Below are 23,385 nucleotides of genomic sequence, written 5' to 3' on the forward strand. Positions count from 1 at the left end.
GAATTCTTTGTTTTTCTAGAAAGTTTTAGGCACATATATAGAAAGCCATTAGAATTGATCTAATGCCTGTAGTCCTACAATTTCAAAAAACATTCAAAACACTGGGTCAAGAGTTATATTGTCCCCCCTCAGGAGCAGGTGATCAAAGAACCAGCCACTGAGTTAATGTCAGAGACAGTTCTTGTTCCACTTACTAGGAGACCGACTTGGATACTAAGCTGCCATGGGCTACATCTGAGCAGGGGTTCTAGGTTATCTCCATGTATGTCCTTGGTTGGAATATCAGTCTCAGGAAAGACCCCTGGGCCCGGATATTTTGGTTCTGTTGCTCTCCTTGTGGAGCTCCTGTCCTCTCCAGATCTTACTATTTCCCCCTTCTTTCATAAGATTCCCTGCACTCTGCCCAAAGTTTGGTTATGAGTCTCAGCATCTGCTTTGATACACTGCTAGGAAGAGTCTTTCAGATCCCCTCTATGGTAGGCTCCCATCCTGTTTCCTGTTTTCTCCTTCTTCCAATGTCTATCCCGTTTGTCTTTCTGAGTGAGGATTGATCATCCTACCCAGGGTCATCCTGCCAGTCCACAGAGGACAATGTAGCCAGTCTTGATGAGACCTGATAAGCTAGGGTCAGATGGAAGGGGAGGAGGACCTCCCTTATCAGTGGACTTAGAGAGGGACATGGGAGGAGAAGAGGGAAAGAGGATGGATTGGGTGGGAATGAGGGAGGGTGCTACACCTGGGATACAAAACAAACTGTAATTATTATAAAAATAAAAATTTAATAAAAAAGAGTTATATTATCTCCAGGTATATATAGGTTGAACAAATAAAATTGGCTTCAAGTTTTCACTAAGCTCTGGGTAAAAAAGAAATTCTCACACAATCTATGATTTTTTTTATGGTAGTGATGATTCACTCAGCTCTATAGGCTCATCTCATAGCTGGGAACTCCTTCTCAGAGGAAGTGCCATAGGATTTGGTACCTAAACAGGAAATAAGGCTGAACCAGACGTAGTGAAATGGAACTCCAGAAATAAGGAAGAGTTGAGGTTTGGGAAGCCAGAAAAAGTATATTTACAAAAAGGAATTGATTCGGTGTGCCTAAAATGGAAAAAAAACCTGACAGTATCAAACCAGGTGTGGCAGTGTACCTCTGTAATCCAGTATTCCAGAGGCTCAAGGTAGGGGATTAAGATTGAAACTAGCCTGAACTACAGTGATAGATCCTGTCACACTGACATTTAAAAAGAGAAAGGAGTTCTACCCCTGAACTCTAATAGACACCCATATCCTAATCCAGAGCCACTTCTCCTCACCTAGGCCTTTTCCCTGCACAACTCCTCTATGCCAAGAACCAGCTGGAAGTGGCACCCACATACTCTTAGTGAGTCTACGCTAGCCCTTGCCTGGCCCCACACCTAGTGGCCAAGCCCATACAGGAATCCTATTTGCACACTCTACCTGTGGATTCACCCCATGTCCCCTGTTCCTAATGGATAACCATATCCATGCTGTTCTATGTCCAAACCCAGCTGGGAGCTGCATTTTTGTGTCTCCTTGCTTACTACTGAGTTGGAAGCTACCTGTCTCTAGAATCAAAATTCAACATCAGGTATCTGAAGGAATGACATATAAACTCTTTCTACTTGATTTAAAATCAATGGACTTTGGGCAGAGACAGAAACAGAACCAGATTTTCACTGACAGGGGCAGACTGGAATCTTATATCAAACACACAATCTACATGGCCAGGACCACCAAAACCAATGAACAGTATAGCAGGCCAGCCAGGAAATTGTGTCCACCACACAAATTACTAGTTCCACAGAACAGACCACAAGTTCCACAGAAATGTTGTCCAATGTACCTGGATGGAACCATGACGGATTTAATATTTTTTCACATTTATTTATTTTTATTTTGTGTATGAGTGTTTTGTCTGTAGGTAGATCTGTATATCATATACATACTTGGGGCCTGCAATGTTCAGAAGAGAATTTCGAATCTCCTGAACTGGGATTAAGGATGGTTATGAGCTATCATATGATGTGTGTTGGAACTTGAACCTGGGCCTTCTGCAATAACACTGAGATATCACTCCAGCTCCAGGACACAGAATTTTAAAAAATAAGAACAATTATAAACACAATCAAAGAATTCAAGGAGTTCGAAGAAAACACAAACATCTGAATGAAGTTAAAGAAGATATGATTTAATTAATGAAATTCAATGACAACACAAACACATGGCTGAATAAAATGATGAATGTGGAAAATGGAAAGCCATAAGCCCATGAATTCTTGAGTGAATGTGTGTTGTTGACACGGGTATGGTCATGTCAAGGACCAAAGGCCTCAGACCCATGGGGAAATGGCAATCTCCCATCTTTCTGAAGCTGAGAGATACTGTTTATTTGCATGTAATAACCCTGCTTTCGTGTGCAGATGTGTGCAATAACTCCACCTCTCTGTTCAATTCTATGTAATAAATACATTGAGTTTTGGGGGTACTTTAGTTTCTCCATCAGATCACAGAGCCCAGACCACCTGACCCCAGCAGTTCTTTTCATCTGTCTGTCTTTTCTTCATTCTCTCTCTGCCCCAAATAGGTCCATCCTTGGAGCCCTGGAGCTTTACGTGAATATGGGAAGTGATGCCGTCAGAAGGTCAAGAACATGGATATTAGCTACAGGTGAGGACCTCTCATTGATCAGATGAGGGAACACTCTCAAGAAAAGTACATTTATACAGGAAAATTGAAGAAATTATGGAAGAGATGTAAAGAGAAAGGAAGAAACAGAAGTGAAGAAATAATAAAAGAACAGATTAAGGAGTGTAAAATATTGAAACAAGTAGAATCTAGAGATAGGCAAGTGTATGCTAACAAGGAGAGTCCAGAAATAAACATTTATTTATTTGTTGACAAGCAGACTTGAGATACATAGTTATATGTTAGTATTTTTAAAGAGATTTTTGAGATAAATACAACCTAGAGATATGTATTAATAGTTTAGTATTTTGAAAGTGAGTTTTAGGATAAGTGAAAATCTGGAGACAGGCATGTTAGTGCTTCGAAAGAGAGTTTGGGGATAAATAAATTCTACAGATAGGTTGGTGTTTTAAGGAAGATTTTGGGAAACCTTGGAGGTGAAGTGTAGGCATCGTGATTCATCAGTTCTGAGGCATGCTCTTAATTTCCAGAAAAGCAGGGAGGAATGAGTTTAGCTACTTGGGAAAGTAATAGGAGAGAAACTGAGAAATGAATATAGGGATGAGGAACTAGAACATTTTTCCATTTTTGATTTGGTTTAACTGCTTTCCTGTTACATGTGGCAAAATTAAAAATTGTTGGCTTTAAATGCTTTGTGCCTGGTAATTATATCCATGAAGGTCTTAAGATCAAATCAGGGGAAAAATGTTCACCATGGCATTCTTCCCCATCACCAGATGTTTCCAGCCTGAAGACTGCTCCCCTATGGGAACTGCTCCTAAGGAGATTAGCTAAATCTGTCTCCTTAGTCCAGCTATAAACCTTGACTCTTTGTTTACCTGTATGTAATAACCGCAACACCATGTTCAGATGTATGCAATAATCCCATCTCCTTGTTCAACTTTGTATAATCCCAAGGCACTATGGTTTCTCTGTCTGAGGGCCCATGCCATCTGATACCAGCATTTCTGTCCATGGATCCATCTGTCTGTCTGTCTGTTTTTCATTTTCTCACAATTTGAGTCAGGTTTATTATTAGAGCTGTGCATGGACACAGTAGATGAAGCCAGTTCAGGATTTGAAAATTGAATACAAAGAAGAGAAATATTAAAGAAAACCCTGGCTGAAATGAATAGAGAATTGAAAAATTTCAGTAACCCAATTAGAAAACTCGGGGCCTTGGCAGCAGAATAGATCAATTAGAACAGGGAATATCAGGACCTGACAATAAAGTAGAGGACCTGGACCACATAATCAAATATGATATGATACATTTTTGAAACTCAAAGTATTCAAGAACATTGGACAGCATAAAAGGCCAAATCTATGAATTATAGGCCCAGAGAAAAGATCAATGGTATAGATTGTCAACAAGATAATCATTCAATAAGAACTAAGAAGAAAATGTCCCTAATCTAAGGGAAGACATACCCAATGCATATATAGGAAACATACAGAACACCAAATAGATTGTACTAGAAAAGAACCCTGCAAGTAATATAGTTAAAACATTGAATATACAGAATAAGGAAAGCTTATTAGAAGCTGGAAAAGAAAAGCCACAGTTACATATGAAGGCAAACCCCACCAGAATAACATCTGACTTTTCAGTGGACTCTGTAAAAGGCAGAAGAGCTGGAGTAATGCATTTCAAATTCTAAAAGACCAAAGATGTTAATGCAGACTACTTAACCCAGCAATACTTGCTATAGCGATAGGAGAGGGAAAACAAAACCTTTCCATTATGTAAACAAACTTAAAGAATTCTTGTACACTAAACTGGTTCTTCAGAGATGATTGGAAGCAATACTTTGGATTGAAGAGAGGAAAAAAACATACCTAAGAGGCTACAGAAAGAAAACAAATGAAGCCACAATTACTGAAAACAACATAGGACTAAGAACACAAACAAAAACTGCAATAAAATGACCATAATCAATACACACCTTTAAATAATAACTTTAAATAATAATTAGTGGCCTCAACTCCCAATCCAAATAAAGGTTAGACTGATGGATTAAGAAACAAGTTTAAACTGGAAGATTTGAGTGAAGTATGGAAAACATATTTGGAGTAAATGGAACTAGGAAGCAAGATGGTCTCACTATCCTAATTTCTGAAAAAAAAAAAAAAGCTGTAAGTCAAGCATAGTAAGAGAAAAAGAAGGACGTTTCATTCTGATCAAGCAAATAATTAACCAAGAAGACATTACAATTCCAAATATGTGCCCCAAACACTGACAATCAATTTTATATAAAAGGATACTACTAGACGGCCCAGAAATTAATCCCAACTCCCCAATAATAGGTTATTTCAACATCTTTAGTCATTAGCCTTTATTATGTTGAAATAAGCACCGTTCACACAAATTCTCTCTAGGACTTTCATCAGGAAGTCATATTAGATTTTGTCAATGTCCTTTGCTACAACTATTGAGATGATCATATCATGGTTTTCAAGTCCATTTATGTGATTAACTATATTTATTGAATTATATGTTGAGTCATCACTTCATGTATCATTCAAGATAAATTCAACTTGCTCAGAGTTTGTTTTGTCATTGCCTGCCTTTAGTATTTGACTAATACTGGCTTCCATCACTAATTAAGAAAGTGCCCTATAGGATTGTCTTACTGAGGCATTTTTTCAGTCGAGGCTTCTTCCTCTACAATGACTCTAACTTGTGTTAAGTTGATATAAAATTATCCAGCATAATAGGATAGCCAAAACTCCATAAGAGAACTTCTAGAAATGACCAACACTGTTCCCAAAGTGTCAAGATTACAAAATCAACTTAAAAAAATCAGTGGTTGTTTTATATACTGTTGGTATAATGTTCTTGTGGAATGTATACATTTACCCTTTTTCATCCAAAGGCTGATTTCTCTACCCCACTATCTGGCTTCAATCCAGACATTGCAGTGTGATGCTTATTTTAAGCATCACCTGTCTCATATTTGTGTAAACATGTTACCATTTGTTCCCTGTATTGCCAATAAAAAAAAACAACCAGCCAATGCTGAGCAATGGAGAGAAGAGGGTGGGACATCCTGGTCCAGAGGGGAGGAGAAAGGAGGGAGTTGGGGAGAGATCCTAGAGGAGAGGACCGGGAAACATCAGGAGAAATTAACTGGACCTAACATATGACTATCAAGCAAATATAATGTAGGAAATCTGAATGGGAGGAAGCTATGAGGGCTTGGAGGTTTAGGATGGAGTAATTATTGCCTAGCATTATGCTCTAGGTGTGATTTGTGTATACAGCTTGTTTAGGAATAAGAGCTGTTTAAGTAAAAAATAAATCAATATTAAATATTAATAATAATAAAAAATGTTCCAAAACCAACATAAGTAAAAGGGAGATTGTGGAAACCCTCGTATTCATAATATCTTCAAATAAAACAAAATGTCTAGAAATAAAGCTAACCAAGGAGGTGAAAGATGCCTGCAATAAAAACTATAAATCTCTGAAGAGAGAAATTAAAGAAGACACTAGATAACAGAAAGACCTGGCATGCTCATAGATTAATTAATATAAATTAATATTACGAAAATATATGTTCTACTAAGACTATTTATGGAGCCAGTGCAATCCCCCCAAATTCCTGACATTATTCACAGCAATAGAAACAAATATCTTAATTTCACATGAAAACACAAAAGATCCAGGAAAGCCCTAGCAATCCTAAGCAAAAAGAACAATGCCTCAATCCCAGATTTTAAGGTATATTGTGGAGCCATATATATTAAAAACAAAACAAAACAAAAAAAACAGTATGATACTGACCCCAAACCAGACATCTAGATCAATCTAACAAAGACTCAAACATGAGTGCATATAACTAAAACCATTTGGTATTTGACAAAGATTTTAAAAATGTGCACTGGAGGGGAAATAATATCTTCAATAGTTTGTCCAGGGAAACTGGATGTTCATATGTAGAGGAATGAAATTATCTATCACTTTGCACAAAATTGATCTCAAAATGGATCAAAGACCTAAATGTGAAGCCTGAAACACTGAAACTACTAGAAGAAAACATAGACAGTACCCTATATGATATATATGTAGGAAAGAACTTCCTAAATAGGACTCCATTTGCCAAATAATTAGGGACAACAATTGACAAATGGGACTTCATGAAACTAAAAAGATTTTGCATAGCCAAAGATACAATCACTGGTTGAAGATGAAGCCCACACAATGGGAGAGAATCTTTGCCATCTATACATCTGACAGAAGATTAATATCCAAATAAGTAAATTGATATAAATGAAGTAAATAAAAGAGTAAGAAAAATGACCCATTTGAAAATTGTGCCTAAGACTTGAAATAAGGGTCTCAGAAAAGGAAAAAAACAAAACAAAACAAAACTAGATATCCACAGTGATACAATAGTGGCACTAGTATCATAAGCGTAAACAACAGTTGTCTGATTGGACTGCTCAATAGGTGGGAACTCATTCCTGGTACTATGAAACTTGGTAAAAATTCATGGGCTGAGAGGCAATAATAATTGCAGAAAAAGAAGTCATGAATCTAATATAAGATTTGGATGAAAACGGGAGGAGTTGAAGTGGAAGGTAGGGGCAGAAATGATGCAAATACTGTATACTCCTGTATGAAATTCTTTAATTTTTTTTAAAGCAATCTTTTTCAGATGATGGAAACAGCTAGATAATATAAAGTCTTATGTGAATTATTCAAGGATTTGCAGAGATAATACTTAATTTGAAGAGTAGAAATTGTTTTTGATATGGTAATATTAATGCTAACATTAATTTTCCAGGTGATAAATGATGGTGTCCTGAAAGAGAGTTTAAAGGACTTTGAGGTGACTAATTGGATGTGGAAGATAGAAAGAAATGTATATTTAAAGCTAACTTACTGGAGTAACTAAGCTAATGATGTTATTCCCTTAGGTGGAATTTATCAGAAAATAGTAGTTATATGGGATTAAGATTAGCTTTAATGTGAGCTGCTAATATTAAATGAAAATTAAATAGGTTTTCAAAAAGCCAGAATACACTGATATGCAGCCTAGCAGAGAAGAAAGATCTGAAGACATATATTTTAAAATTATAACTCATGGTCAAAAGGAAATATATATGGATATGCATCAGATCACTAATCAGAGAGAGAGAGAGAGAGAGAGAGAGAGAGAGAGAGAGAGAGAGTCAAGAAAGAAGACTTAGAAGACTTGCCAGACACTATCATTAAGGAATTCTCACAGGCCCTTAATGAACATACTCCCCAGAGAAATAGCATGGTTCAGTGACAGTTATGTAAAGACAGAAATAGTCATAAAAGCATATAGAAAATAAATATTTGTTTAAGAAAATATACTAAATCATATCTGTGTATGGTGATGCCTATGTATAATCTTAGTTGTGGTGGTTTGAATAAAAATGCCCACCTTAGGCTCTTATATTTGAATGCTTAGTCATCAGGGAGTGGTACTTAGTCATCAGAGAGGAGGTATGGCCTTGTTGGGGAAAAAGCATGTCACTGCGGGTGGGCTTTGGGATATCAAAAGGTCAAGCCACTTCAGCTTTCTTCCTACTGCCTGTGGAACCAGAGGTAGAACTCTCAGCTACTACTCCAGCATCACATCTGCCTACAGAGCACCATGCTTCCCACAGTGATCATCATGGACTAACCCCCTGAAACTGTAAGTCAGCTCCAATGAAATGTTTTCCTTTATAAGAGTTGTGGTCATGATGTCTTTTCACAGCAATAGAACAATGACTAAGATACCAATGCTTGAGAAGCTAAGGCAGGGGGATGGTGAGCTGTGCAAACATAAAAAACTACAAAATGTCAAATGTCATGATTCTTATTAACTTAACTTGTTCTGTATCACCAAGTTTTAATCTATAAGCTATACTCTAGGCCTTCACAAAATACAGGTGTGATAATGATGGAGGCTCATAAACCTCAGCTGTCTAGTTCATGATTTCATAACCTGAGAAAGCCACCATTACCTCTCATCTTTCATACTCTCATCTTGTAAAAGTGCTATTCCAATCAAGCTGAGACTAGACTAGAGAACTACTTACCAAACACAGGATGAGAGCTCTGCTTCAGTGTGACAGAAGTTAATCAAGAAGGTTTTGTCTTAATTTTAGCCCGAGTGAATTGATAACGTGAAATGTCTACAGATATTTTGGGAAGCTGAAATGACCTAAGAAGCCATTTTCCCTTAGCATCACTAGCCTTCTGTACCCACCCACAGCAGCTTAGGTACACTTTCCAAACCATAGATGTTCTTTCTTTAAAATATTATAATTATTAGGAACAGAACATGGATAAGTTCATACCTAAGCTTAAGAACAATGGAGAACTATAAAATAACTAGACTAACTGACATCTAATGGGCATGCTAATCAGCAACAACAAAGCATATATGCCTCAATCCTATTGAAACTGCTCCGAAATAGACTATAAGCATGTCTTATAGGCTATAAGCATGTGTTAATAAATCGAAAAATACTAAAAATATACAAATTATGTTTTGAAATGGAATTAAATTAACATCAGAATATGTGAGAAATTGATAAATATGTGGAAAATAAATAATATTAGAAAATTTCAAAGTAATCAAGTCATCATCATCTGTATAATGAGTACAATACCACACAGGGCACTATAAGATGCTTCCCAGAGAAGTAGAATATATAAATGGATAATAAGTACACAAAAGCCAATTAGCTCAGGGAAATGCAAACTAAAACTATATTGAGAAATTACATTTCACCCACTAAAATGATAAGCATTAGTGAAAACATGCCAAAAAAAAGCCCTCATATGATACTGATATGATAGCACCTCCACTTTGCAGTCTTTTCTATTTATTTATTTATTTTTATTTATGTTACATTCTTGTTGTAGCTCTTCCCCTCTTCTCCTCCCAGTCCCTCTCCTCTACCTAGGCAGCTCCCCTTTTCTAGGGAAGCCTTTCCCTTCCGGCCCAGCTCATCAAGTTGCCTCAGGATTGAGCATGTCCTCCTCCCCTGTGGCATGGCAAGGCCGTCTTGCCAGGGGAAAGTGATCTAAAAGTTGGCAAGTGAGTTCATGTCTGATGCAGTCCCCATTTACCTTACTAGAGGACCTACATGGTTTGGTAGTCTTTTAGAATGTTAGAAACCAACTGTAGTGATACACATCTGTACTCTCATCAAGCCAGCTTGATGAGAAAATGAGACCTTTTCTTAACAAAATCAATACATTAAACAGATTCACCATATAAGCCATTGATATTAAGTTGCACCCAAAAGAACTGAAAACCCATTCTATAAAAAGACTTGTATGTGACTATTCAGAACTATAGTCAAAATGGAACCAACTCACATATTCATATACTATATATGTATAATAGTCTATTTAACCACAGGGAAGACCTTCCAAAACCCATAGTTGATGTCTGAAACTGCAGAATGTACCAAATGTATGTATAGTATATTGGTTTCCTATACCTACCTATTGGCATTAAATATAATTTATTAGTCAGTTACAGTAAAGGATTAATGTTACTAACTAATAATATATTGAAATACTACATTGTAATGAAAGTAATTTATAACCTATGAATTGTTTATTTCTACAATTTTTGACTTACTACTTTGGGGCTGAAATTGATCAAAAGTAACAGAAGTACAAAGAGCAAAACAAAACTGTAAAGGAAAAAAAAACTTATGCACTATTATATGAACAAAATACTACCTATTCATTTCCAGTGAAATGGTATTTACCTGTGAAAAGAGAAATCATAGTGGAACGTACTAGTGGTACATGCTTTGACATGGATAAACCTTACAAATATGTTAATTCCAATAATCCTATGCAAAATGCAAAATACTGTGTAATATTTCATATATATGCAAATTACTGAATTAGAAAGGAGATTATAGTGGATATACATCTAGAGGAAAGAAAAATTTCACCCAAGTTCAACAAAGTGAACGAATGAATTTATTGAGCTTCCTTATAGAAAAATTAGTAAGAAGTTATTTACAGGAGCATTGGTGTACCTTAACAGCCACATCACCAAAATTTCCCACTCCAACATGAAAAATGACTTCCTCACAACCACATATAGAGTCTCCCCATTGTTTGACTTTCCACACTATATATTCTAGCAGCTCCAGGGACCACATACAGCTGGAAATGAATTACGTAGAGAAGGGGTAATGGGTGAAGAAAGAAGTGGCTGAAATTTCAGACAAGTTTCAAATGACTCTCCCCACCCTCTCCTTCTATAAGAGAATGTCAACAGCCCAATCTTCAAGGCCTCTTACAGGCAATCAGGCTGCTCTAATTAGATGGCAATAGCTGTAATGCTTACAGGATAGCTTCCACAACAGAGAGACTTGTATTTTGTGACCTGTGTGGCTACATTAGTGTTTTGTTTTAGTTAATTAAAATTTTGTACACTTGGCTTTCTGCTATATTCTCCCACTACTAAAGAAAAACAGAAATAACTACATGAAATTAACAATAATACTCATATCTGTCAGTGTGAAGAGAACTTTTCTTTTTCCTTTAAAAACTAATTCCTGAGTATGGAACTCAGTAGTAGAACACATGGCCCTAGTTTCAATTGCTACTCTCTCTCTCTCTCTCTCTCTCTCTCTCTCTATATATATATATATATATATATTATATATATATATGTGTGTGTGTGTGTGTATATATGTATATGTATATATATACATATACTTATTCTCTCTATAAATATTCATATGTGTGTGTGTGTGCGATATATACACAGAGAGACATAGATACAGAGATACCAAAGACAGAGAGCCAGATACAGAAAAAAAGATAATTACATAAGGCTTACAATGAATATATTTCAAATATAAAACAGTGATTAATATGGAATATCTCAGCCTATATTGACTGGTGTCAGCCCTGTGCTGGTAGTCCTGGTTTGCATAAAAAGGTTGGGTAAGCCATGGGGAGCAAACCAGTTAACAGCGCTCCTCCATGGCTTCTGTTTCAGCTTCTGTTCCAGGAGTTCCTGCCCCATTTCTTCCTTTTAGACAGCAGGAGCAGAACTAACTCCATCTTCTTTTCCAGACACCATTTTGAATGGCCCTGACCATTAAATGACCCAAGATCTCCCACCAGGAACTTACAAGTAAAAATACCACAGAAGGAAACCGGCAAGTGAAAAATCACACTAGAACATTGGCAAGAGCAAATAAGCCCACAGAAGAAACTTGGCAAAAACAATTAAGCCCTGCACCTGGAGCCAACCAAGAAAATAAACATAGTTCTGGGTCTTGCCCAGGTGTTCCTTTTTTCAATAGTCTGTTTCCCCCTTTGGCCAATTGGCCCAAATCAATCCTCTTAGAGTTCAATCTACCTCAATCTACCCACTCCTCTCTTACCCTATTCTGTAATGAATTCCAAGACTTGGAATTCCCCACATTCTATTTTCCCCTTTAAAAACTCTACCCTTCCTAGGCTTGGGGCCACTCTTTCTGAACTGCTGCATCAGGGATGATTGACGGCCCAAGCTAGCTTGAATAAAGACTCTTGTGTATTTACATTGGACTCATGTTCCTGGTGGTCTCTTGGGGCTAACGAGATCTAGGCATAGCACCTATAGCGATGGAATGTAATCTGATAGTTGTATAAAGGTATAATCCCTTTTGTCTCCAAGTTGCTTTTGGTCATGGTGATTTATCACAGCAAGAGAAACCCTGAAACATTAAGAACACACACACACACACACACACACACAAACATTATGAAAACAAAATGCACAAAAACCATTTTAGAGAATTTATAGACTAGTCCTCTCTAAAATAGAAGAATGTATCTTCTGTCCAATTATACATAGAAAATACGCCAAAATAGATCATACTGTGAATCATAAAACATCTTAATAAATTTAAGTATACACTATTAATAAATATTTATTCTTTAAAATTATGATCTTTTCTGGCACTGGATAGAGAAGCCAATGCCTTGCACAAGCCAGTTGAATACTATAGCACAGGCCAGGTGTACTGGTGCACGCCCTTAATCCCAGCACTCTGGGAGGCAAAGGCAGGTGGATCCCTGTGAGTTTGAAGCCAGCCTGGTCTACAAAGCGAGTTCAGGACAGCCAAGGCTATGGCTATGTCTCAAAAAAACCCAAAAACAATCAGATTATGTCAGAGGCAGTCCCTCTTCCCATTACTATGGCCTGCTCTTTTATCACTGAGTGGGGAGCAGTCTTACCAGGCCATAAAAGATGACAATGCAACCACTCCTGATGAGATCTGATAGACTAAGATCAGAAGGAAGGAGAGGAGGACCTCCCCTATCAGTGGACTTGGGGAGGAGCATTCGTGAAAAAGGGGGAGGGAGGGTGGGATCGGGAGGGGAGGAGGGAGGGGCTTATGGGGGGATACAAAGTGAATAAAGTGTAATTAATAAAAGCTAAAAAAAATTAGTCAGGTAAAATAAAATCAGTTGGCACAGCTCATTTTAGAATTATTAATAAATAATAATCTTCTAGTAGCTTCCTTGTATTCTGCTCTTGCAAATTTCAACCACTTTATTGGCATCAGTTAAGGATAGTTAATTTCTTCTATAATTAATGAATATATAATGATGATTTTGATATTTTGAGGGAGCTGGCAAGGTGGCACATGCATTTAGGGAGGCAGATGCAAGTGGATCTCTGTGAGTTCAAGGCCAGCCTTGTCTACAAAGCTAGTGCTGGACAGCCAGAGCTACACAAAAAAATCCTGTCTTGGAAAACAAACAAACAAAAAATAAATAAAAAGATATTTTGAAGGTTCTCCCTAGATTCAAAGCCAATTCTTCCTACTGCTTCGCAGCATTTAATTAAACCTTTTTGTTACTCTAATTCTGTAATTGAGGAGTATTGAACCAATAGTGATGTTAACATAAAATGTTCCAAATAACAACTATCTGATAGGCCAGGTCTTGACCATTCCTGTGATGCTCTTCTTGACAAATTATGTTATATTACTTCAGTGCAGATGGGAAAGCAACAAGATATAATGTGAATGATTAAGGCATTAAATATGTTCAGTGCTCTCACCAGGCATCCTCGTTAGAGTGACATTGTCTTTAAACCCTCCATTTCAATCCCTGACGCACTGCCGTGATGACTTGTGAAGACAGGGTGACCTGAAAGTCCAACTACTTCCTTAAGATTATCCAAATTTTGGATGATTACCCAAAATGCTTCATTGTGGGAGCAGAGAATGTGGGCTTCAAACAGATGTAGCAGATCCACATGCCCCTCAGAGGGGACACCATGGTGCTGATGGGCAAGAACACTGTGACGCACAAGGATATCAGTGGCCACCTGGAGAACAACCCAGCTCTGGAGAAACTGCTGCCTCACATCCAGGGGAATGTGGGCTTTGTGTTTACCAGGGAGGACCCCACTGAGATTAGGGACATGCTGCTGGCCAATAAGGTGCAGGCTACTGCTTGAACTGTTGTCATCACTGTGCCAGCTCAGAACACTGGACTGGGACCTGAGAAGACCCTCATTCTTCCAGGCTTTGGGTATCACCACTAAAATCTACAGAGGTACCATTGACATTCTGAGTGATTTGCAGCTGATAAACACTGGAGACAAAGTGGGACCCAGTGAGGCCAGACTGCTGAACATGCTGAATTTCTCCCCCTTCTTGTCTGTTGCCTCAGTGCTACACTCTATCATCATTGGATACAAGCGGGTCCTAGCGTCATCTGTGGAGAGTGTCTACACCTTCCACTTGAAGAGAAGTTCAAGGCCTTCTTGGCCTACCCATCTGCATTTTGTGGCTGCTGCCCCATGTGGCTGTTGATACCACTGCTGCTCCTGCTGCCCATGCAGACCTAGCCAAGGCTGAGAAATCAGATGAGTATATGGGATTTGGTCTCTGGCTAATCACCTCCCAAAGCAATCAAGTCAGCCAGCTTACTTTGAAAAACATGGAAATAGAGGCTTACTTACCTTTAAAAAATTCAGCTACTTATTTACAATAGGAGTGAAAAACAATGATGGTGTTACTGTAGTACTTGATGAAGTTTGATGAAAGTGGTTAAAATGACTGAACAGCAGCATAGAGAACAAATGGAGACTTTACTTAATTTAAGGAGTTCCATGTCCCTTGACATAGCTGTAGTACTCACAAACTCATTCCAGCTGTGATTTTCTGCATATATCCTGCACATGATGAGACCCATACTCCTTTTATTTGTATAGGGAGAAGCCCATAAAGTCCCACTCCTTTTTGTGGCACTACTGGCAGATAATGGTAGAAAGGATGGGAAATATTATTTTCTTCAGTATAGCCAATGATTAGTTGTCCTTGCTCTGGTAAATAACCTCTGACCTATGCTTGGGAAAGTGTGCTGGCTAGTTTTATATCAACCTGACACAAGGTAGAGTCATGTGGGAAGAGGGAATTTTCATCGAGAAAATACCTCCATAGGATTGGCTTGTAGGCTAGTCTGTAGGGCATTGTCTTGATTGATGATTGATGTGGGAAGGCCCATCCCATTTTGGGTAATGACACATTCAGTGAGGCGGTTCCAGGTTCTGTAAGAAAGCAGGCTGAGCAAGCCAGGAGAAAAGTAAGGAAGTAATCAGGGTAGTACACAAGGTAGTAAGCCTCCATGGTTTCTGCTCAAGTTCCTGCCTCGGCTTTACCTCCATGACTTCCCTCTGTGATGGAGTATGATGTTGTAAACTCTTCCTCTTCAAAAAAGATATTTTGTATCAATGTATGAAATTTTCAAAGATTAAATGAAAATTATTATTAAAATATTGAGTTTACATAACATGTTCTTTTTGTCTTTTTTTTTTTTTTCAGAGCTGAGGGTTGAACCTGGTGCTAAGCACTCTACCAGTGAGCTAAATCCTAGATAACATGTCTTGTATGTATATCATATGTGATTCCAATATCTGTCTTGAACAACACAATTCCAAGCAATCATTGAGCTTAAGACAAAAATCAAATGAGACCAAGTATAGTGATGCAGGACTGTAAAGCCCAGTGCTTTGGAAGCTACAAACGAGAGGATCAAGTAGATGTTCAAGACCAGCCTGGCCTATACTGTGAGTTTTAGGCAAAAGTGGCAATATAACAAGACCTTATTTTTAGAAAAATTGGAATATTTTTAACATAATGATAACAAAACAGTTATTTTAAAATTCATGGGAGCCACTAAAGCCATATGTAAAGAAAATTTTATAGTAATAAAATCTAACAATAGGAAGGAACAAAACCAGAAACTGATGGTCTTGGTTTCTCCCTTAGGATACAAGATTATCAAACAAAAAATGCAGTATAAATCAAGCAGATTAAAGAATAAAGATCAGAAAAATCAATGAGATAAAATACAATAAATTTATACAATGAAACAAGATTACAGTGAAAATAGTTTTACAGTTAAACACTAAAACAAACAATAAACTGAAATTTTTTATTTAAGGAAAAAAAACTGATAAATGTCTAGCCAAATGACAGAGGAAACATTACATAAATTTTAAAATGATGTCACAGAGATGGAGAGATTGGCTCAGTGCCTAAAAGTATTTGCTGCTCTTCTAGAGGACCCGGTTTAGTTGGAAGCACTCAGGTGGTGGGGGGCTGGTTAACACCATCTTCAGGGGGATCTAACATTCTCTTCTAGCCTCTACAGGGACAGGTACAGGGAAGCTCTTTAAGCAGGGTGGTAAACAACTCAAAATAGCTTTAGTAAGTCCCTGAAACTGACCATATTCACTAGGACCTTCTTTATCAGAGGAAACAATAGAAGCTGAGAACCCCCCCTCCCCCCGGATGAATGTAGGCTGAGCTGCAAAGTAGACTTTGAGAACAGCTCAGCTTCCCGGAAGAAATAGAAACCAACCTAGGGGACTGGAAAGGGTTTAGACCAACTAATGCTACTTGAAAGGACCCTCTCCAACCTGCTGAACTGCTTATAGGCTATGCAGTTTGCTCCAGGTTCCCTGCTATTGTGAGCTGTCACCTGTGTGGATGTGGGCTTTGATGATGCAGCTGTCTGAGTTATTTCAAGACAGGCCATAGCCCTGGCTGTCCTGGAACTGGCTCTGTAGAACAGAATGGCTTCGAACTCATAGAAATCTGCCTGCCTCAGCGTCCTGATTGCTGATATTACAAGCCACTGCTGCCTGGCTCATATTATTCTTATATGGCCTCTATTTCTCAAAATGGTCTCACTGTGAATACACACTTTGTAAGGATGCCCTGCATATTAAATATTACACATATATAAACATTAAAATAGTGTTTACCCCATAAAAGTATTTGGTTTTTTAACTGTTAGATCTACTTGTAATGTGCAGTCAAAAATGTTAACTTAATATATGCTAATTCATTAAAATTCAAGCATTCAATGAACCAAGAGGAAATTAATACCTAGAAAAAAACCCTACTAATCTTAGAATCACTACTTCTTGGAGACATAATACTTTATTTTCCACACTTTATTCAGACATCTCCAATATCACAAAAATGTTGTTCAACAGCCCATGAAAAGTCCTTTATTCTTTAAAGTAAATATCACAAAGAAATTTGATTCAATTTTAAAGTATTGTTACTAGGAAGACAAATGGAAATGTTTAGGGTCCAGATGCTTCAGTATAAAAAAAAGAAATCTCAATATGCATGATTATAATCTTAGTAACAATGAAACCATCACTCACTCTATGCTATGCAGATACACAGTCTATTTTAATCCTTACAAAAAAAAAAAAAAAAACCTCTCAGGGGTATTCATTGTCACTGTGACCAGTGACAAAAGGAGGACTGAAGTGTCTCAGATTAATCTACTTGTCAAGTAACAGACAGTGAGAAAAAGAGAAAACTAGAATTCAAACCTTAAAACAGACTGTAGAGCTACTGTATGTCAGCCATCCAATTCTGAAAATCATAAAATTGTCCCTTTCCTCACTTTCTACAGCTGTAAAATGTAAATGTTGTCCTTCAGTTAATTATATGGTGAAAGACTTACTGCATTAGATATTGTCTGTCTCTAGGCCTTGGAGTGTGGTCCTGGGGTAGAGTGCTTGCTTAGCATTTTGTCAGGCTCTAGGTTTGATCTTTGGCAACACATGAAAACAAATGAACAAATAAATGAACAATCGGTTTTCAGTCTGAGCCACTGAAAATTGTAAAGCTACTCAAGAAAAAGAAACAGAACAAAAGAACGTATGTTCACAGGCTAATGAAGTAGATCAGTTGGTAGAGTGCTTGCCTAGTATCTAGAAGCCCTGTGTTCAGTCTTAAGCACCACAGAAACTAGGTAGGGCTGTCACATGCCTGTTGGTTTGGTACTCTGCAGATAGAGCTCTGCAGGAAGCTCAGCTGAAGGTCAATTTTGGCTACATACCAAATTTGAAGCCAACCTGGGCTATAAGACATCTTATCTGAAAGCAACCAAACAAACAACAACAAACCTCTTATTTCCTCAGTATTTGTTTTAGTTTCAAAGATTTTCTGGCATGTACATCTTGTGGGTGTTTATTTTCATGTTTTAATTTAAATCTTATCTTTTTTCTACTTTATCTCATTAGTAAAGATAATGAATCCCATTATATTATTTCTAGAAATATAAGCAGCCTGACTATACATACCATATCATTGGTTCAAGGAGTAAGGACATTTGGTAGTAGGGATTATGGAGTTTGATGACAGTAGTAGCTCAAGTACCCTCCCCGCAACTCCCACACCTACTTCTGGCCCCAAACCCACATAAAAACAAAACAAGTGTAGAGAACAAAAACATAATGCAAGTTATCTAAGTTAGGTTTTCTATTGTTATGATAAAACTCCATAATGAAAAGCAACGGGGAGGTATTTGGTTTATATTTCCACATCACGAATCCATCATCAAAAGCAGTCAGGGCAGGAACTGAAGCAGAAGCCATGAAGGAAAGCTGCTTACTGGCTTGCTCCTTATGACTTGCACAGCCTCCTTTCATATACAACCCAGGACTACCTGTTGAGGGGTGGTACACCTCCACCCCACCACCACATCTGACTTCTTGTAAGCATGAATCATTTATCAACAAATATGTCCTATAGGCTTGCTAAAGGCCAACTTATGGAGGCATTTTCTCAATTGTGTTACTTCTCAAAGGACTCTACCTTGTGTCAAGCTGACACAAACAAAACAAAACAGGACACAGATATTCTCAGTAAATCTAGGTTATGTGATACTATCAAATCCCTAAAGATTCGGGTGTATATGAAAAAAAAAAAAAACACTACCCCTCACATTATGTATTAGTATTAGAGGGAAGGATAAACTGTCAGTATTCTGTGCTTGTGGGTTCTGCATTTGAAGATCCATACAACTGCATTATCAAAAACATTTAGGAGTAAAAATATATCTTTTAAAAAATGTGTGCATTTTTTTAAATTCCCTGAACAATATTAAAGCACAGCAGATGTACACAGGTTTAAAATAAATACTATATACTCTTTCCCTCTTCTGGGATTGTGCATTCCTTCTGGTGCCCAAGCTGACCTCAAACTCCTGGGTTCAAGCAATCCCCCTGGGGTTCCTGTTGAGCAGCCAGGACTACAAACATACACCACAGTGATTGGTTGCTGTCTCATCTATAAAAGTTATTTGAGCATCTACAGAGTTTTGTAGCCAACGGGGTTCCTGGAATCAATTATCTGAGCCTACTGAGAGGCAGATGAAATGGAATTACATCTAAAAAGGAAAGAACCACAAACTAGCCTACTCATTGACATTTAAAAGGTGAACCTGGAAAAGCTTTGAGTTTTTGGTACCAGGAAAGTACAAGAGAAGTTAGTGTCAAGGGACACTAACGATGCTGGAATAACATAGCACAGCAGAATTTTCAAAACACTTGGTTTAAAGCTAAAAAAACGTTGTTTACAAGCTGGGTGTGGTAGTGCAAGCCTATAATCTCAGCACTCCGGAAGCAGAGGCAGCTGGGTCTCTGTGAGTTCGAGGCCAGCCTGGTCTACAAAGCAAGTTCCAGGATAGCCAAGGCTCAAAAAAAGTAATAATAAAAGTTTTTATACACACAGGCAAGCCACTGATCCTTTTGGCCTACAGAACAAAAGTGCAAATAAATGTCCTGACCCATGTTTTAAATTTTCTCTCTCATTGTCCATGAGATGGCTCACACCTAACCCTGAGAATGACTCAGTCTGAATATTAATGGTTTTACTACTTTTGGAGCCTGAAAGTGTGTGTGTGTGTGTGTGTGTGAGTGTGTGTTTTGTTCCTTAGAAAGGGCCCTGAGACTAGAAGTTTGCAAGCTTGAAAGTCCTGGAAACAGCTTTAAGAAATGAGGGTATCTGAAACTTTTTCTTCAAAAGTGCCAGGGTAATAGGACCTAGTAGACACTTGTTTCTGTGAAATGTCAGATCTTAAGAAGCATTTATAGGGCTTTTTAATAATTTCTTTCTAAAATATGAAGGGTCAGGACTAAGCCAGGGTCTCTGCCTGTATTGGCCATATACCAGAAAAGGAGGAGAAATTAAGGGGGGAGGGGGTCCTGGCTTCATTTACATTATTAACTCTCCCTTTGATCTCCTACTACCCTTTGAGCTTAGGTTTTTGAGCTGCTGATTTCTATTCTAGTAGTTCTGTGGCCAAAGTGAAAAGTGTAAAACACTGAAGACCATATGTATTCCAATTATTAAGGAAACACAGTATTTACGTTTTTCTCTCCAAATGTCTGACTGTTGCATATACAAATGCTTTTCACAATGGGATTTTTCAACACATGCTCAAGTATTTGATGAGAACCACACCACATTTCTAAGTTGTTTACATTGCCTTCCTATGACCAACCCTCACAGACCTCAGGAAGTCCACCTGTCCTCCTCTACCTCCCAACTTCCAACGCATACACTGTTCTATTATAGAAACTGAACCTTCCTATCCTAAGGCACTGCACTCCAGCTATCCTTTCCTTATCAGTCTTCTTCCCAAACTCTCCACATTTCCATTTTTCCCCTCCCCACTTGCCCTTTTCTGACTATTCATAGCTTTTCCCCCCACCGAGTTGCAAATCACCTATGCTAAGAAGCTATGTAAATGGCCTTCAGTGGTAACTTGTTGATCAGAGCTCCTTCCCAGATAGTGGGAATAAATATCCAGATCAGTATTTTATCCCATTCTTTCCAAAGACTCGGCTTGTGTGACAATGATGCTCCTTATTTTTCCAAATATGAAATCCTAAAAGTAATTGCACCACAATAAAGAGACTAACATTTTAAAATAAAATTTTATTAAAGTGCTTAATTACAGAAACTCAATTAGAAAACTAAACTCTGAGGCCACAACAACCAACCAACCTAGGCTGTTTTAAAGATAAAGGGAACACTAGTGGAATCAAAGGCCTTATAAATGCTGTTGGGGTAAGGGCGCCAAGGGGTTTCAAAACTTCACAGACTACTGGTGATTTTTTACCCACAGAATGGGTAAAAATCATAGAAACCTCACAGAAAATCACACAGCAAACTGTGGATAGGTGCTGAGTCCTTTTTGTGAGACTGGGAGAACACACACAAATAGTCACAGCATGGGTAGGAGTAGGGGAGCTAGGGGCATCCACTACAATCTCTCCTCTGTAGTAGAGTGAAGGTCATCCCCTACTTCTTCCTCTGACTCTCTGGAAGTGGAAGAGTCCATTTTATCTAGGTCAGATATCAAGGCATAACAAAGGGTATTTGGACTAGGACAAGAAACAGATCTTAAGGCACCAAATGGAGGAGAGGAGCCCTGGCCAGGTGACCTTGAGGGGAATAATGGGGAGTTGAACACTGAACTCCTCACTGGAGCAAGAAGAGCAGGGACCTTCATCATACAGGACAGGAAAAGGGTAAAGCCTATCAGGAGGAGAAAAGGAAGAAGCCTGCATATAGACTGGGCACCTTGAAGGAGGTCTTAAAATCGCTCTCAAGGATATCTCTGGAAATGCAGGCCTAGATGTTGAAGGGTATGCTACCCTTGGGTTGCTAGGGCTAGGGCCAGGGTCTGGGTCCGACTCCGCCACTGCTTTATGGCATCAGTGCTTAGAGGCAGGCCTGGATACACATGGCCTTTGCCTTTTTGTAGGGAGGCAGAGCTGCATCTGTCAGGGCTGGACGTCGGCTTACTGCTGTGAGGGTCTGGCTCTGCTACTGTTGAATGCCGTTGGTGGTCAGAGGCAGGCCTAGATGCATCCCTGGCTTTGCTTTGGGTTCCGGGGCTGCCTTTATCAGATCTGAACCTCCGTGTATTGCTGTGAAGAATGTGAACCTGTGGAGTGGCTTGAGAGCCCAAATTCCAACCTGTGGCACTGGGATGAACATCAGGGCTGGCTCTCAAAGCACTGATATAGGGAACAGATGCTAAGACACATGAGCAGAGAACCCAGCCCATGAGGGTCACACTGTCCTTGGGATCAGGGCTGGACTCAGGTTCACTGTGACAAAGGGCATCATCGTGAACTTTCAGAGTGTCCTGTTGGCAGAGATTCCCTCCACCAAAGATAGCATGGCTACTGCCTTCAGAGATGGACTCGGGTATCTACTGTCAAGAACACAGTCAGGCAAAATAGCTAGGCTGAGGGCCTTAAGAGCCAGAGAAGCCACAAGACCAGACATGGTAGCAGTGCTCCTGAAGGCAGATACTGGGGCTTCTTGGCCCTTCACTGAACGTTAAGAATGGTGGCTGCAGTTTGGCTGAGACATCAGAGAAGATGGTAGCTGAGGCATACAGGACAGCTCTGGGGATTCTGGAACCTGAAGCCCACCTAGACTTTTTGTAGCTGGGTATCAGCTGGGTTGCTTCCTCTGTCTACTGCTCTTTCCTGAGTCAGGGTCCTGCTGTTGTCTTTCAAGAGTTGGATGCCGGTATCAGGCCTAACATGCCCCAAATCTGTGTCTGGGCCACAGCTACCCTGGAGGTAGAGCCTAGAACATATCCCCAGATTTTCACCAGCCACAGAGATGGTGGCGGATGCGACCTAATGCCCAAGACTCTGGAGTGCGTTATAGGCTGCAGAGGCACCACTCAGGTTGTTATGCCCGACTCACAAGCCTCCCAAAAGACCACCAGGAGTCAAGTCCTTTGCAAAACACATGAGGATCTTTTATTCGCAGCTCAAGCTGGGATTCTCAAAGACACAAAGGCACTGGTATCCCACTGAGAGTCCCGAGCTCCAGATTGTGGTTGATTTATAGGGTAGCAGTCTTCCCCAGCGCGCCCAAAGCAGGGGATTCTAGCCTGGCAAATATTTATTGGTTAAAATATAAAAGGGGAGGTTACATTTCATAAACAGTTCTGGCTTACTTTGTTCTTTCTTGGGGGAGAAAAGGCTGGCCTTGGGTTTCAGTTGGAATGTTCTGTCCTGGACTGATAGGCCGTTGCTAAGGAAGAGAGATGATTATCTCAGTCAGTGTTATTTCCAAGAGCAAGGCCACCCAGGCCAGTTTACTAGTAATGGTACCTCTAATGAGCAGACAGGAATGCCTTAAGGTCAGTTCTTTCCTGCATCTGGCCAGATGTCTAGAAGCAGCAAGGCCAGCTTGTCCAGTTATGCCTTAAACTCTTTAGCTCAGTACTCTAAAAACTTAGTTTTTAATATTTTTGGTTTCTCAAGGTCTGAAGAAAGGGGATTTTAGGGATGGTTCCAGCGGTGCCATTTCAGG

General features: G+C 39.0%; 1 long non-coding RNA gene and 1 pseudogene across 1 annotated transcript in view; one reads left to right on the plus strand and one right to left on the minus strand.

The window, feature by feature from the left end:
• Positions 1 to 23,385, minus strand: part of LOC110542643 (uncharacterized) — a 174,326-nt gene that overhangs the window by 140,981 nt on the left and 9,960 nt on the right. The gene's annotated exons all lie outside the window — the stretch shown is intronic.
• On the plus strand, positions 13,842 to 14,716 carry LOC110540666 (large ribosomal subunit protein uL10-like; annotated as a pseudogene).

The sequence above is a fragment of the Meriones unguiculatus genome, chromosome X (assembly GCF_030254825.1).
Source record: "Meriones unguiculatus strain TT.TT164.6M chromosome X, Bangor_MerUng_6.1, whole genome shotgun sequence".
NCBI classification, from domain to species: Eukaryota; Metazoa; Chordata; class Mammalia; order Rodentia; family Muridae; genus Meriones; species Meriones unguiculatus.